This window comes from Carassius gibelio, chromosome A7 (genome assembly GCF_023724105.1).
Source record: "Carassius gibelio isolate Cgi1373 ecotype wild population from Czech Republic chromosome A7, carGib1.2-hapl.c, whole genome shotgun sequence".
Classification (NCBI taxonomy): domain Eukaryota; kingdom Metazoa; phylum Chordata; class Actinopteri; order Cypriniformes; family Cyprinidae; genus Carassius; species Carassius gibelio.
Genome location: NC_068377.1, coordinates 28,040,117 through 28,055,534, shown reverse-complemented (window position 1 = coordinate 28,055,534; position 15,418 = coordinate 28,040,117). Strand labels below are relative to the sequence as shown.

The 15,418-nt window shown below is 45.4% G+C and overlaps 1 protein-coding gene across 3 annotated transcripts in view; it reads left to right on the top strand.

Annotated features, from left to right (window-relative positions):
- LOC128017040 (pleckstrin homology domain-containing family A member 7) overlaps nt 1-15,418 on the top strand; it is an 84,330-nt gene that overhangs the window by 3,634 nt on the left and 65,278 nt on the right. The window lies entirely within an intron of this gene.

Sequence of the window (15,418 nt, the reverse complement as noted above, 5' to 3'; positions counted from 1 at the left end):
TTTGCATCTAAATAGCACCACTTTCCCATAAAGCTGTTTATTTTTTAGTTCAATGCTCCACTGGTGTCTGACCAGAAAACGGCGTCTCATCAAAGCTCCTATAGTAAGAGGGTGTTTTAAAGGTCAAAGAAAATTATTTTAGAAATGTGTTATTGCTGACAGTTTTATTGTGGGCTATGTGAAGGGACTCATTGTGCTTCTTTCTGGGCTCAGTCAAATACTGAACAGCTCAAAGGCCTTAGAGAGCTGAAATGTAAAGACTGTAAAATAATGCACTTATTTGTGGGCTAAATGACATTAAGGTTCCTGTTTTGATCCCGTTTAACATCGTCTTTGTGTTAACAGCTAGAAAAGGGAGCTGATTGTTATTTTAGTAAAAAAATGCTAAAACAGAAAAGGCTGCATAATTTGTTACCTATTTCTGCCTTTTGAAGTATGGTAATTGCCTTCCAGCCCTTTAAAGGGGTCACATGACTATGACGAGAGGGACGGGGCTGAGAACCATGGGAACGGAGCGAGGCCGGTGGAGTTAATGAGAATATGCGACACCTGCGCCATTCACTGGTCTCGAGTACCACGGAGGAGCTCTCGGCCCCGCCCCTCTCGTCACATTGACGTCGCTAAAAAAGAGCATTATTTTATGTATTTGGTGTAATTAAATGTGTTTATGCATTACGCCACGTAAACATTTAACCATGTCTGCATTTGTGATCGGAGAAGAGACAACCCTACAAGCGCTACTCTACACTACTCAAAACTCACGTTTGAATCATCAGTCAATTAGGGCTGGTAATTTTACGCGTTTATTCGATTCATTAATTATGGAGAAAAGTATAGCGTAAAAATTATATGTGGATCATCTGCTATTTTATACAGTCGATTGATGACTAATATGAGGCAGGGAAACAACTTACTGCGTGATAGAGCCTAGAAAATTGCCCATAGTAATAATATTGTGTTATTTTAGACACAATGTTGTCTGTTTTGCTCAATTTTGCCAACCAAAATATAACGATAAATCAGAACTGTTCATCCCCGAGCAACCCACAGTGGCTTTTCATTTCTTAATCCACGTTTTGATCCATTTTGCGCGTTGAACCATTGGCCATAGTCAGGTTGGATTTGAAGTTGGGCTGCACAGAGCGATGGGTGTATGACATCAAAGTACCGCGAGAGTGATTCAAAAGCACACTGAGTCGTCTCCTCTCTAAAGCTCTTGCAGTTCTTTGAGGTCACACTCCGTTCGGTCTAATGGTGATGAGCCGCTTCAAGTCGAACAAGCCTAATGATTCAATGAACCTTTGATAAAGAACCATTTACTTCACTCCTGAATGAATCAGCCATTTGAATGAATCAAATGAATGAAGATGGGCACAGTTTTTGACCACAATTGATCACAGTTGAAAGTGAAATGGCTTTGTGTTCCATTGAGAAGGTGATTAGCTTTACCTGATTGATTCATTTTTAGGATGGGGTGATATTTTTTCCAACTGTTAATCTGTTATTTATTTTGTTTGTTATATATTTCTCTTGGATAGAGTTGCACTGATCATTTTAACACGACATGAGGAGCACATACACCTGTTTTGTAGAATATATTACTGTATTAGAAGGTTGTGACTCAGGACAAATGTTCTCTGAAAGGTCCTCAAAGGTCAGCTGAGTGTGAGGGATGCTTTATTGAACTCAGTGTACATCAAAAGGGTTTGGCTGAGTCATAAAGAGTCAAGGTGATTCATCTCTGTAGCCTGCATTGATGCCTCAGATAGTGAATGGCAGGAAGTCTCAGCAGACCTCTGTTCCAGCCTGGACGATCAGACGTGTGAGGAATAATAGTACATGTGCAGAGATGTCCTTTACTTTCTATACATCTGTCTCGCTTCAGCAGCTTTTCAGAAGGGTTCGAGGGTCAATGTTGCTTATCAGAGTGACCGTCTGTTCTTCATCTTACCTTCATCTTTTTGACCTCCTGAATTATTTTTGAAATTGTGTTTTTAGTTTTGTTCACCTATAAATTGAAGTTCTGACTTCATTTGCTCAACCTACTGAAGAATGTTCACGCAGATTTTGGGTGATTTATACAGTCAAGTTTCATAAAGGAGCAAAATCTGTATAAAAGTAGGGATAGTACTTTACAACAAGGCCTCATTGGTTATTGTTGGTTTATGGATTAACTTACTTTAATGTAACAATTGTTACAGTATTTTCTAATCTGTTAACGTTAGTAAATAAAAATACAACTGTTGATTGTTAGTTCATGTTAACTCGGATCTGTTAAATAATATTTCCAGATACAATGTTTCATTTTTATAATGTATTAGTAAATGCAGTGAATGCCTGTCCTTTATGCAAATACTTGCATGACTTTCAAACACTTTTTAATGTGTGGGCTGAGGAGGACTTGAGTACAATTCAGTTGTCAGATTAAAAGAATAAATGATAAAAAGCTGATAATACAAACTGATTACGTAGGGCTGAGTTGCTTACTTAGACTGTGTAATTATTTTCTGGTGGTCTGGTGGTCTAGCAGAACTTTGGCAGAGCCATGAGAAACTGTCTACTATAGCTAAATAAAATATTAATATCAAGCTCTGGGTTTAAAAGGTTCTTGTGCCAGTTGTTCCATTGGTTAGTTTAATATTTTCTTTCACAACAAGTCTTAAACAAGAGGTAACTTAAGTAGGATTTGTTCTAGCTGAAGTTTTGTTTTTTTACATCAGTGTTTCTTTGTCTACTGATGTAATGTTTTTGGAAAGGTGTATTTTTGATGCTTTGAAGCATTACTTAACTGTTGAACAAACTGTTGATGTTTCATTCACATCAAATTTAATATGGCGTCTACCCTGATGTTAAGGTCCCCGTTGACTCTTTTTGAGAAGTACCCCCCACTCCAGACCCCCTTTTTCACTTCACTGCTCATCCAACAGCCTGAGCTCAGGCCAAGTCTGCATGTTGCTGCCGTGACAACAGCCACTGCTTGTGCAGCAGGTTTTTTGAAATAAGAGGAGGCAATACAATGGTGGGACTGTTGAGTGTTAGCGGCCGTAGTAAAATCAAACTCATTTACATGAGCCCTGTTGCAGGAAGAATAAAGCCTCCTCTTGTACCCTTCAAAAGTTTGGTGTCATTTTTTTTTTTTTTAGGGAAAGAAATTAATATTTGTGTTTAATAAGAGTGCATTAAACTGATAAAAAGTCACAGTAAAGACATATATAATGTCTCAAGATTTTTAATGTTTCAAAATTAATGTTCTTTTGAACTTTTTATTAAAAGAATCCTGAAAATTATTCTATATAATATTAAGGTGCATTTTTGAAATATAATAACATGGAATACAGCTTTGGTGAGTATGAGACTTCTTTAAAAATAAAAAATAAATCTTATAGTCCCCAAACGTTTGAATGGTAGTCTATTGACTGCTGATGTGAGTAAGAGCTTCTGAGTACTTAAGATTTTTATTTGATTTACTTTGGAAACATGTAAACATTTGTTAGCATGTGTGAAATGCACCAGTGGATTGAAAAACTTTGTTTACTGTGTGCAATGTGGATTTCCCTGCTTTTCCACGCCAAAAAGCCAATGGATACTCAGAAAAGTCATTCTGTACTGAATTTGTGGAATTCTATATCTCCCCAAAGGCACTTAGACTCAATGGTGTTCTATTGGGACAATATCCTTTTTGTCATTTGGGTTTACATCCCACTGGAGCTGCAGTGGAAGTGTTGTATTTCCATGAGACTGTAGCCCTAAATTGACCGCATACAGAGAATCAGATTCCCAAATACCAGCTCTCTAAAAGCTCCCACAGTTGGAACTCTTGGGGAAAAAATTTAGAATTTGAGTTTTTGGAATTTTTTACATCAATTTACCTTTTCTCTTCAGACCACTCCATCCCCAGTGGTTCAGTCTCCTGCAGTTCTTAGGATCCCATCAGTTATTTAACCATTTTTTTCAGTAAAGTGGTGGCAAAAAAACTTTAAATGTTGATTAAAGAGGATTGATTTCCCAATAGGCACCATCTCCCAGAGTCCCAGCAATGTCAGTAGAGCAGCATTTGTGCCAAACCAGCAATCCCCCTCCACGCATCACTGTTCCTGTACAGATGTGTTTTTAAGTGGTCCCATACCTTTATTTCAGAGGCAAAGCTCACTAATCCAGCAAATGACCTTTTAACATTTTATTTTGTGATAGAGTCTTGCTACATTACCTGCTGTCACATCACTTTGAATTATAGTGGCGATACACTCTCTCTCTATAACAGGCTACAACCAAGTATTTTGAGGTGAACTGTTATGTGTTGGATATTAATTAAATCCTTTACTCTAGAGTCTAGACATTGTGTTCATTTGAACCTAGAGACCTATTAGGATTCTTCAGAGCTCAGAGTCAGGCTTGAGTTTAGACTTGATGCTATTGAGAATTGATAATATGGGCTGTATTTAATGTGAAAACATTCACAAAATAGTTTCAGTTGTGGCGGGGTGAGGAACTACACGACAACCGATGGACAGACACACGCTGCTCTCTGTAACAGAGGAGGAAAGGGTTAGCGTCCTTGTTGGGAGACATTCCTCACCACTCTGTCTTCCTCCTCTGCTTAAGAAGGCTCCGCTTGATGAGCTGCAGGTGCGGCCGCTCAGCCCGTGATGAGCTCGTGCCGGTGATTCCCGTGTGTTGCCAGGGCGACGCTGACGAGCGCTCGGGACGCATGTCACACTCCCCCCCCCTAAGCGTCGACCTGCGCCTGCGGTACAATGGGGAGATATGGGGAGGGTGGGGAGTGGAGCCTGACAGACCTGCGAAAGCTGCCCCTATCCTGGAGAGACCGTCCGCGTTGGCGTTGGCCGTCCCCGCCCGATGTTGTATGGTGAAGTGGAAGTCCTGGAGCGCAAGGAACCAGCGGGTTACCCTGGGGTTGGTGTCCTTTGCGCGGGCCATCCACTGCAGTGGCGCATGATCTGTCAGCAGGGTGAACCGGCGTCCGAGGAGGTAATAGCGGAGCTCCAGGACTGCCCACTTGACGGCCAGTGCTTCCTTCTCCACGGCGGCATACCGTTGTTCGGTCGGGGTCAGCTTCCGGCTAATAAAGATCACCGGGTGTTCCTCGCCGTCCTGGACCTGGGAGAGAACGGCTCCCAACCCGGTGTCCGAGGCGTCGGTTTGCACCAGGAAGGGGCAGTTGAAGTCGGAGGCTCGCAGGACTGGCTCCGTGGTGAGGGCTGACTTCACCTGCTGGAACGCCTCTTCTTCTCCGGTTGCCCCTTCCTGGTCAGATCTGTCAGGGGAGAGGCTAAGGAGGAGAAGTTAGGGATAAAACATCGGTAGTATCCTGCCAACCCCAAAAAGGCTCGTACCTGGGTCTTGGTAGAGGGCCGCGGTGCCGAGAGGATAGCTGTCACCTTCTTTTCCTGGGGGCGGATGAGGCCACATCCCACGCAGAAGCCCAGGTACTTGGCTTCGGAGAGAGCCAGGTGACATTTCCGGGGGTTGGCGGTGAGCCCCGCCCGGCGGAGGTCCAGCAGCACCCTCCGGAGCCGCTCTAAATGTTCCCCCCAGGTCTCTGAATGGATGACCACGTCGTCGATGTAGGCCGCGGCGTAGGCCATATGGGGCCTCAGCAGGACATCCATGAGCCTCTGGAATGTGGCGGGGGCCCCGTGCAGGCCGAAGGGAAGGACTCGGTACTGCCAGTGGCCACTGGGGGTCGAGAAGGCTGTCTTAGGCTTGGCATCCTTAGACAGGGGGACTTGCCAATACCCTTTGGTGAGGTCGAGATGAACCGGGCCCTTCCTAGTCGATCCAGGAGCTCATCGACGCGGGGCATGGGGTAGCCATCGAATTCAGAGACCTCATTTAGGCGGCGGAAGTCGTTGCAAAACCTTAGGGTGCCGTCGGGCTTCGGGACCATGACGATGGGGCTGGACCATGGACTCCGCGAGGGCTCAATTACCCCCAACTTCAACATCTCCTGCACCTCTGTCTCGATTGCGTGTCGCCGAGCCTCCGGGACACGATAGGGCCGCTGCCGGACGATGACTCCTGGTGGTGTTCGGACTTCGTGCTGGATGACGGTCGTCCGCCCTGGCCGAGGGGAGAACACATCCGAGAACTGACCGACCAGGTGCTGCAGTTCCGTCTTCTGGGCTGCGGAGAGATGGGGATCCATGTCCACAACCACGGGAGAGGTGGCGGCGAGGGCCGAGAGCTGGGGTCCGGTCCCCACCCAGCGCTTCAACAGGTTTATATGATAGAGCTGTTATTCCCTTCGGCGACCGGGTTGGCGCACTTTGTAGGTGACGGGTCCCACCCGTTCGGTGACCGTATATGGGCCCTGCCAGCGGGCCAGGAACTTACAGGCTGAGGTGGGGACCAGTACCATGACGTGATCTCCCGGCTGGAACTCCCGGGGTTGGGCAGCCCGATTGAAGAGGCGCTGCTGGTCTTGCTGGGCCTTGGTCAGATGCTCCCGGACCAATGGCATGACCCTGTCGATCCGCTCTCTCATGGCCTTGACGTGCTCGACGGTGGTCCGACATACCACAGGCTGTTGTTCCCAGGCTTCCCGGGCGACATCTAGGAGCCCTCGGGGCTGGCGGCCAAAGAGGAGCTCGAAGGGCGTGAAGCCGGTGGACGCCTGGGGTACCTCCCGGACCCCGAACAGTACATACGGGATCATCTGGTCCCAGTCGCGTCGGTCCTCGGCCACGACACGCCGCAGCATCTGTTTGAGGGTCTGGTTAAAGCGTTACACGAGCCCATCGGTTTGCGGATGGTATACGCTGGTCCGGATCTGTCGGACTTTGAGGAGTTTGCAGAGGTCAGCCATGATCCGGGACATGAAAGGGGTACCCTGGTCGGTCAGGATCTCCGCTGGTAGGCCAACCCGACTACTCAGTAGGAAGAGCTCCTGGGCGATGTTTTTGGCGGTGGCCTTGCGGAGGGGAATGGCCTCTGGGTAGCGGGTGGCATAATCCACGATAACCAGGATATGTTCATGCCCCCGGGCGGACTTCGGCAGCGGCCCCACCAGGTCCATCCCGATGCGCTCGAAGGGCACCTCAATGATCGGCAGCGGGATCAGCGGGCTGGGGGGAGGAGTATGTGGCGAGGTCCGTTGGCACGTCGGGCATGCTTGGCAGTACCGCTTGACATCCGCCTCCAGTCCTGGCCAGTGGAAGCGGTCCCGGATCCGTTGCACAGTGTTTTGGGCGCCGAGGTGGCCAGCCATCGGGTGGGCGTGGGCGAGTTCCAAGACCGCCGGGACTTTGCTCCGCGGCACCACCAACAGCGTCTTTTCCTCCCCCCTCCGCTGGCCGACATAATAGAGCAGGCCGTTTTGGATGATGAAGTGGGGTGTGGGGTGGGGAGCTGGTTGTAGATCCTCTCCTTCCGCCACCCGCACTTGAGTCCAGCAATGCTTGAGGCGCTCGTCCCCACGCTGCTCTTTGGCGAGCGTCCCCCCTCCTGCTATCTGCTGGAAGACATCGAAGAACAGGTTAGAGTTTTGGGAGGGGGACTCACCTCCTCGAGGGCTGTCCGACGTCAGCAGCGCGGGGCCTCGTCGAGGGCGCCTTGCTGGACTCCGGCGTCGGCGGTTCCCGGCCGGGCTAGCAGGCTGTGTGCTGGAGGTGAGGAGCTGATCGAACCCCGGCCAATCCCGGCCGAGGAGAACGGGTACCGGTAGGTTCCTTAAGATTCCCACCTCGACGGGCCAGGAACCAGGGGTCGCGGTGATGGTCACTCGCCGGGCCGGCACATGCCTGGTGTCCCCGTGCACGCACGTTATCGCCAGCCGGGCTCTGGAGCCTGTTCGGGGTGGAAGGACAGTCGGTTGTATCAGGCTTACCCCGCTGCCCGAGTCGAGGACGGCGACGAATGGCCGGCCGTTGATGCGCACCTTGGCCCGTGGTGCTTTCGGCGCTGGTCCGTGGACTGAACAGCCTGCTAGCCATGTCTGTCCTGGGGAACGCGGCGGGTCGGTGGGCATTGGCTCGTCCTGGGGGCCGGGAACCGCAGGCCTGCTCACGGGTCGCTGGGTGCCCTCCGGCGAGCGTCGCTCCTGGACCACCCTTCGGGGAAAAGGCGGCGCTCGCTCCCCTATCTCCCGGTGTTGGGCGGCCTCCGCCAGCTCAATGGCCTCCACGAGCCCGTCGAGATCGGTGGGGTTCCTCATGCCAGCCGCCTGCCTCAACGCGCGGGGGAGGGCGCGGAGGAACCGGTCGATCACCACACGCTCAGCTACCTGGTGTGCGGAGGGACCCCCGGTCAACAGCCAATGTTGGGCCAACCGGGATAGTTCGGCCGCCTGGGCGCGAGCGGGCTGTCGAGCTCGATATTCCCAGTCATGGAACTGCTGCGCCGCACAGATTGGGGAAAGGCCTACTCGGCTCAGGATCTCCTTTTTCACCTCTCCATAGTTCTGGCTTCTCTCAGCCGTCATGGTGAAATACGCCCGCTGCGCTTCCCCGGTCAGCAGCGGCGCGAGGAGTCGGGCCCACTCGTCCTCGGGCCACGCCTCCCGGACTGCGGTGGCCTCAAACATCCGAAGGTACATCTCCACGTCGTCATGCGACGTCATTCGTGGCATCAGCTGGACGGCTTGGACACGGGGGTCAGGCAGCGGCGTGCGGTGGGCGGCGGCGCGGAGGGCGGCGAGCTCACGTTCGGCGTCTCCTTGACGTGAGGCCATGTGCTCCACTATTTGTTGCTGGCGGATGCTCACCTCGGTGAGGTGTTTGAGCAGTTCTTCCATGCCGGGGGAGGAGCGGCCGCCTGTGAAAACAGAGCAGATACAAATGACAGGGGAAAAAGGAAAACAAAAAAAAAACCAACGGGTGGCTTTAACGGTCTCCTCAGGGGTCGGTTGTCGGTGTCCAGCTCACACTCTTGCCCGCATTCTCCACCAGTGTGGCGGGGTGAGGAACTACACGACAACCGATGGACAGAGAAAGTCCCCGAAGGGTGGATTTATTAAGTAAAGTAGTGCTCTTGGTGAAGGCGGTGCTCTCCTGTGGCGCTTCAAGTCCCTCGTGCTCGCTGTGTCCTGAGTGGTGGATCCCGTGCTGTGCTCTCCTTAGTGGGGCTGACGGTCACACGCTGCTCTCTGTAACAGAGGAGGAAAGGGTTAGCGTCCTTGTTGGGAGACATTCCTCACCACTCTGTCTTCCTCCTCTGCTTAAGAAGGCTCCGCTTGATGAGCTGCAAGTGCGGCCGCTCAGCCCGTGATGAGCTCGTGCCGGTGATTCCCGTGTGTTGCCAGGGCGACGCTGACGAGCGCTCGGGACGCATGTCACACAGTGTATTATTACTATTCTGCCTTCCTTTTCTGTATAATTAAGCTGTTTTCACTTTTATCTGACCCAAATGCAACTTGTTTAGAGAAAGCAGATAGAGTCAGATAAAGACTTGGATATTACAGTATCTTAATCATCAGCTGTACATCGTTAGGCTCTTTTAGGCCATGTCAGGAATACTATGAATGTGTGTGACCTTTACTTGACATTCCCTCCACTGAACTGCGTTTGTTTCCTTTCTGTAATCCTAATATGTGATTGACTCGGTTTTGTAGTCAGCCTCAGTGCCGAGCAGTGGTTGTGCTTCGTCACAGTATGTCTTACAAAATATTGCTGCCAAGGCAAAGTATTGCAAATATTACAGGTGCAGCGGCTCTTTTTGGCTTATCACAGTCAGCTGTTTCATACTATAATGTTTACATAGGATGGATGGTCACTCAGTAGCAGAAGTTCACTTGAGTTAGATCGATTTGAAATCTGAGGCGTCTTGACTTGTTCACTAGTTTTGTTTGATCCCTCAGTTTTTCAGCATACGCTTGAGGCATTATGAGACAGCAGGTTTGTGCCAATATTAACTTTCTCTTTCTCTCCCCATTACTCTCTTTCTCTGACGTGAATGGGGAATAAAGTGATTATGCTGTGTTTTTCAGTGAGGCAGGAGCCTTTCGCTGTGATGGGACTGCTTAATGTTTTCCTGTTGTGGTGGGGGCTGTGCGCAGTGGAGCCGCAGTGGACCGAACTGCTCATGAGAAAAAAAGAGAAATGCTCCTTTTGAACTATACCTGCAGCATGAATCATTAATCTTGTGGAAATCGTTTTATTTGTATCTCACCAGCAAAAGCGGGGGGTCTGCTTATGAATCCAGACATGACTGGTTGTCTTGAGTGGTCCAGGGTTGGGCCAGATGTAAGAATTGGCTTCCTTTTCATTCACGAGCAGGAATTACAGTTGAATTGGCCATGTTTCACAGGATGTTGAATTGGAATTTGAATAAGAATGACAGGAAGATAAATGTATTGTTCAATCAGGACCACTTCCATCAAGTATATTTAATGACAATTATAATTGCATACAGTTAGTGTTGGCGGTTATGTTCTGGGTAACACTACACACGCCTGTCCATGCAGCCATGCTTGGACAGAGCGGGGAGAGCAGCAAGACAAACCCCCCTGGGGTACAGAACAGAACCATTATAAGCATATATAATTACAATTCACAATTACATGAGTTGTAAACAAAATTTCATAGAGACTGCTTCCAATGAAGACACTGTAAAGAAAGAACAGTTAGATCAGATTACAGGTTCAGTTGGTGGAGTTGGGGTTGGAGGAGGGATTTAATTGCAATGCGATGGAGAGACACTGAATAATGGGAATTTAAATAGACCTCAGGTGATAGGTGTCAAGACTGGATTGGTACACGTCAGGAACAGCTGACTGTCAGCTGATGAAAGCATGACTAACATGACCTGACTCAACTAACGCGATGCTCGATAATTGGAGTCTAACAAATTGAGGATTTTTAACACAAGTTTTGCAACATGAAATATTATTTATTATTTAATTCTATACATCATTAATTTTGTCTATGCCTATTAACATGATATGTAAAATATTTTCACACAATCTAGCCACCACAGTACTGTATGTTCTTTTTATTTTCTGTATGTCATAGTTTCTATGTATCTAATTATTTTCAGATAGTTAAAAAAAATGTTGACATAAAAATTGGAATCTTGAGAATTTCACTCCATTCAGCATTTATTTGATCAAAATTACAGTAAATACAGAAATACTGTGAAATATTATCACAATTTAAAATAACTATTTTTAATATGCTGAATTAAATGTTCCAAACTCATTTTTTATGATGTTGAAAACAGTTGTGCTGTTTAATATGTTTAAAATATACGTGATACATTTTTTCCTATAAACTTTGATTTAATAGAAATCAGCAAACAAAAGGAAAGCGAAACTAAATCGCACTGCAATGCTGAAACATAGACGTTGTTTGTGTTAGATGAAACAAATGGGACTGGGTTTAATAACAGAGCATTGACAAGGGTAGGAACAGAGGAAACACAGTGAAGGGTTTGAGAGAGGGGACAGTGGCTGCTTATGTTTTGTAGCATAATTGTGTCTAAGATGTAACTTTGCATGTCGCACTAAATGAGAAAGTTTGTAGACTGAAGAGACAGCAGACATAGAGATGATAGAGCCACCTCCAACATGGGTACCTCCTGCAGCTGCCTGCCGTTGGGCCGTGTAAACAGAGAGGATGTTGGTCGTGAGGAGATTGAACTGGAGACTAACAGAGAGGAAGAAGATGAAACTACGTTAGCAGAGGAAAGGTATAAATGATATATTATACAGTATACAGAATAGGGTAGTTTTAATACTCAAGTAAACAGCTGTGGTTGAATGATCAGAATGAGTCAGTTCTGCTGGTTCTCTAAGTTTGAACAAACTGATGGCAAAACTTTCAGAGTCTATGAATGATTATTTATCTGCTTGCCTGATGTGTTAGTTAAGTATAAGTTTTTTGTTATATTTTGAAAAAGCTTTTTTTTTTTCATTACAACTATTTTTTATATTTTTAGTATTAGTTAACAATAAAAAAAAGCACTGACGTTGACCCAAAAAGCCTAGTGCTGGAAAGTTCTGATATATTTTTTATATCAGATAACTGAACACAGATGTCAGTCCCCTGCAGCATTTTGTCAGGAGAGATTTGGCAAATGAACACAACTGCAGAACTTCAGTTTTCTCTCACCTTCACTTTACACATAAAAGGAGTTGCTGAGATGACTTGAGCTTGTAAACAATGTCCTTTCCCCTCCACTCCAGCCGTTTCAGTCTATGGAGTTTAGAATGAGGAATTAATGTTATTCAGACCATGAAGCTGGCCTCCTTTTTTTTAAAGGAAAAGGAAATTCCTCTGGCTAATACTTGGGATTTTGCTATCGAACTATGATCTTCAGTCTTACGGGCATGTGTTTGAAGAAAAGCCTCAAATATTTTCTCTAATCCACATGGCTGGGCTGTACCTGGTATGTTTATAGATAAAGTGCAGATCATGTTGAAATAATTTTCTCTTTAAGCAAGAACAACGTTTCCAAATGAAGTTTTTAAGATTTCGATACCATAAAAAGTCTGGGCTGTATTTTGTGTAGAGGTAGGAGTGTTCTGATGAAAAAAAAAAAAAAAAATCAATATTCGCTCTCTAAAATGGTGTGGTGGACCATTTGTCCCTTTATAAAGCTATTGATGACTACTATTGATAACATTACACTGGAGCGAATGTGTAATTTGTCTAAATCATAGACACTCGGGAGGATATGTTGCCAGAGGAGGCAGCTGAATGCGGTATTGCTTTCTTAGGAAGGTCATCTGTCCAGAATAACATTAATTTCCTTTTGCAAGGAATCATTCTACCTGGGATTTATCTAAGTAACATTTGAGAGGGAGCAATCTTCCTGCAAGTGAGTCGTCTTTGTGGCAGGACTTTACTGTTTTGTAGTGCTGTGTCCTGTGTTGGAGTGATTTAAAGACATGATTTACAGTTCTTGCTGAGTAATGTGTTGTAAGAGCAACAACCTTTTCCTCAAATCATCTGATAATTGATTCTGGGAAGCTGGGAGGAGAAACATGAACCAATCAGTATTAGCAGTACAGTTATGCTGAGTCAACAATACTTCTTCTCTAAACAAGAAAATGCACACCTCAGAAGGCTGAGGAAGGTTACGCGTCTTCTCAAATCAGTGAGTAAAAGCATTCTTGCCTGGTTTTGTGTGGCAGAGTTTCTGCCCTTGGCCACAAGTGAACTTGTCCAAATGTTAAAAAACAGACTGCCACACTAAGATTGCAATTTGTGTTGAAGCGATCAGCATCCTGTACAATAGCATAAAATGCTATGTCATGTTGTTTTTCATATTGTAATGACCAGAACTATATATTTTTTCATTTTCTGGATAAAATATGAGTAGTAATTGCATGTGCAAAACCAAAGGGTACTAGAGTAGGGTGTTGTGAATGCTCCCAGGGTGTTGTTGTGTTGTTTTAGCATGTTTCTGTAAAAAAAAAAATTGTGTGATGGGGTCATTAAAAAAACATTTATTATCAGTGTTAAAATTGTACTGGTTAATATTTTTGTGGAAACCGTGATGCATGATTCTTTTATTTAGAATATATACACTACAAGCCACATGCATAATTTTTTTTGTAAGCCTGTACAAAGCCTGTTTGGGCTTTTCTGTGCTTAGTGTGGAGCACAATTAACACTAACATGCTGTCTTGACTTTGCATACTAAATGTCTGCACATTATCAAGTCTCGACTGCTCTTCATACTAGAAGCTGTAATGGTGACATTGATTATGTGCCTAATTATAGCCATGTCTGTAGCTCCCTCTGGGCCATCAGCTTTAATACACACATTCTTAATTCACTCTGCCAGGACTGATCACAGGACCAATAGCCCCGAGCACAAGTTATGGCAGTTTCCCACCTTGCCCACATTAAAGCCTGGACGAAATATCTACAGTGAGAGAATGAAGCTATTTCTTTCCGAGTCAATGATCCTCTGCTGGGCCAGAGCAGCATGAGAGCTGCGGTGTGGAATGGTGTACGATTCTGCTGTGCTCAAGACAACCACCAGGGAATGCTGTTGAATCTTTGACTTGCATCACATGTGGACAGCCCCAGAGAGGGGGGATTCTTTTCCTTTCAATGGACCGCCTCTTATTCAGGATTTAAATTGACAGCTTGTGGAGGCTTTTCTCTTTTGCTCATTTATAATTGATATTCAGTTTATTAAATTCAACACAGAGTTAGCCAGTGTTTTCCCCATAACCTAAAAAAGTAATCTTGGATAATTATGTATTTCTCTCTTCCTCTTACAAGCTGCCTATCTTTTAATGTTTACAAGACTGATGGCAGACCGTCAAGGCCCCTGTTATGTCTGTCCTGGCTTTAACTTCTGGCCTAGATCGGTGATGCAAGTCCGTCTGCTTCTCCTTCTCCTTCATTTCTTTTTTTTTTTTTTGTTATTTTGTTTTTTACTAATTCCCATTTTAATATTATATCAAGCTGTCAATGCTAATGGGTTAGTGTGACCCCTGCAGGTAAATACTTGGAACTACACCATTTGGAACCAAAAAGTATCTTTCTCCTTTGATAATTATTTTGGGATCAGTTAGATTGATTGATTGATTGATTTTTTTATATACCTTTATATAAATAAAAAAAAATCAGCATTGTGCAATAACTTGATCAAACATGTCAGTAGAGACTACAATGTTATATAATTTTCTCAAATAAATGTTGTTCTTCTTCTTTTTATTAATCAGAGAATTCTGAAAAAAAAAAAAAATATTAAGCAGCAAAGCTAGATTTAGCTCTGATTTTATAGTATTGTTTCTTGATCACCAAATCAGCATATTAGAATGATATTAGTATATTAGCACAAATTATTATATTATTGTATTGTGGGTGTTTTTGTCAGTGCCATTTTATTATTATTATTATTATTATTATTAATATTTTTTATTAGTCACATGGCTTTTGTAGCTCAGGGTATTGTCTCCAAATCAGTTTTGTGTGCAGATAAGCAAACATAGCAGGTTTTATTTCCTTATTTCCAGGAGGTTTTGTTTAAATAAATAGGAATGTTAACAGATCGTCTCTCAATGTTATATAGAATTTATCACACAAGTCCTTTTTGATTCAGAATTAGCATTTCACTATTGTGCATCAGTTGATCAGCTCTGTGTCAGATAAACATGAAGGCAGATGCAGATGTGGGTTCTGGTTGCATCCGGAGAGCAAGCTCATCAGTTTCTGCTAATTTGAAGCGGCACACTATGGATAACCCTGCAGCAGGTGTAACCTGAGACCACGAAGGACAAGGGGCGTATGGTCAGACCCTCAATTCTCCGCCCAATTTAGGGATGAGACTTTTTTTTCTGTTTCTCTTATCTTGTAGAGGCTCACAAGGGAGATTGAGAAGGTGCTGATGGGCCAACTGTGGGTAACTGGGGGCGGTTCAGATCAGGCTGATCCAGCACTAATTTCACCCATCCAGCAGACAGGCTGGGGCGTTTGTGGGGAGAGACTGGAGCAAACAGAGG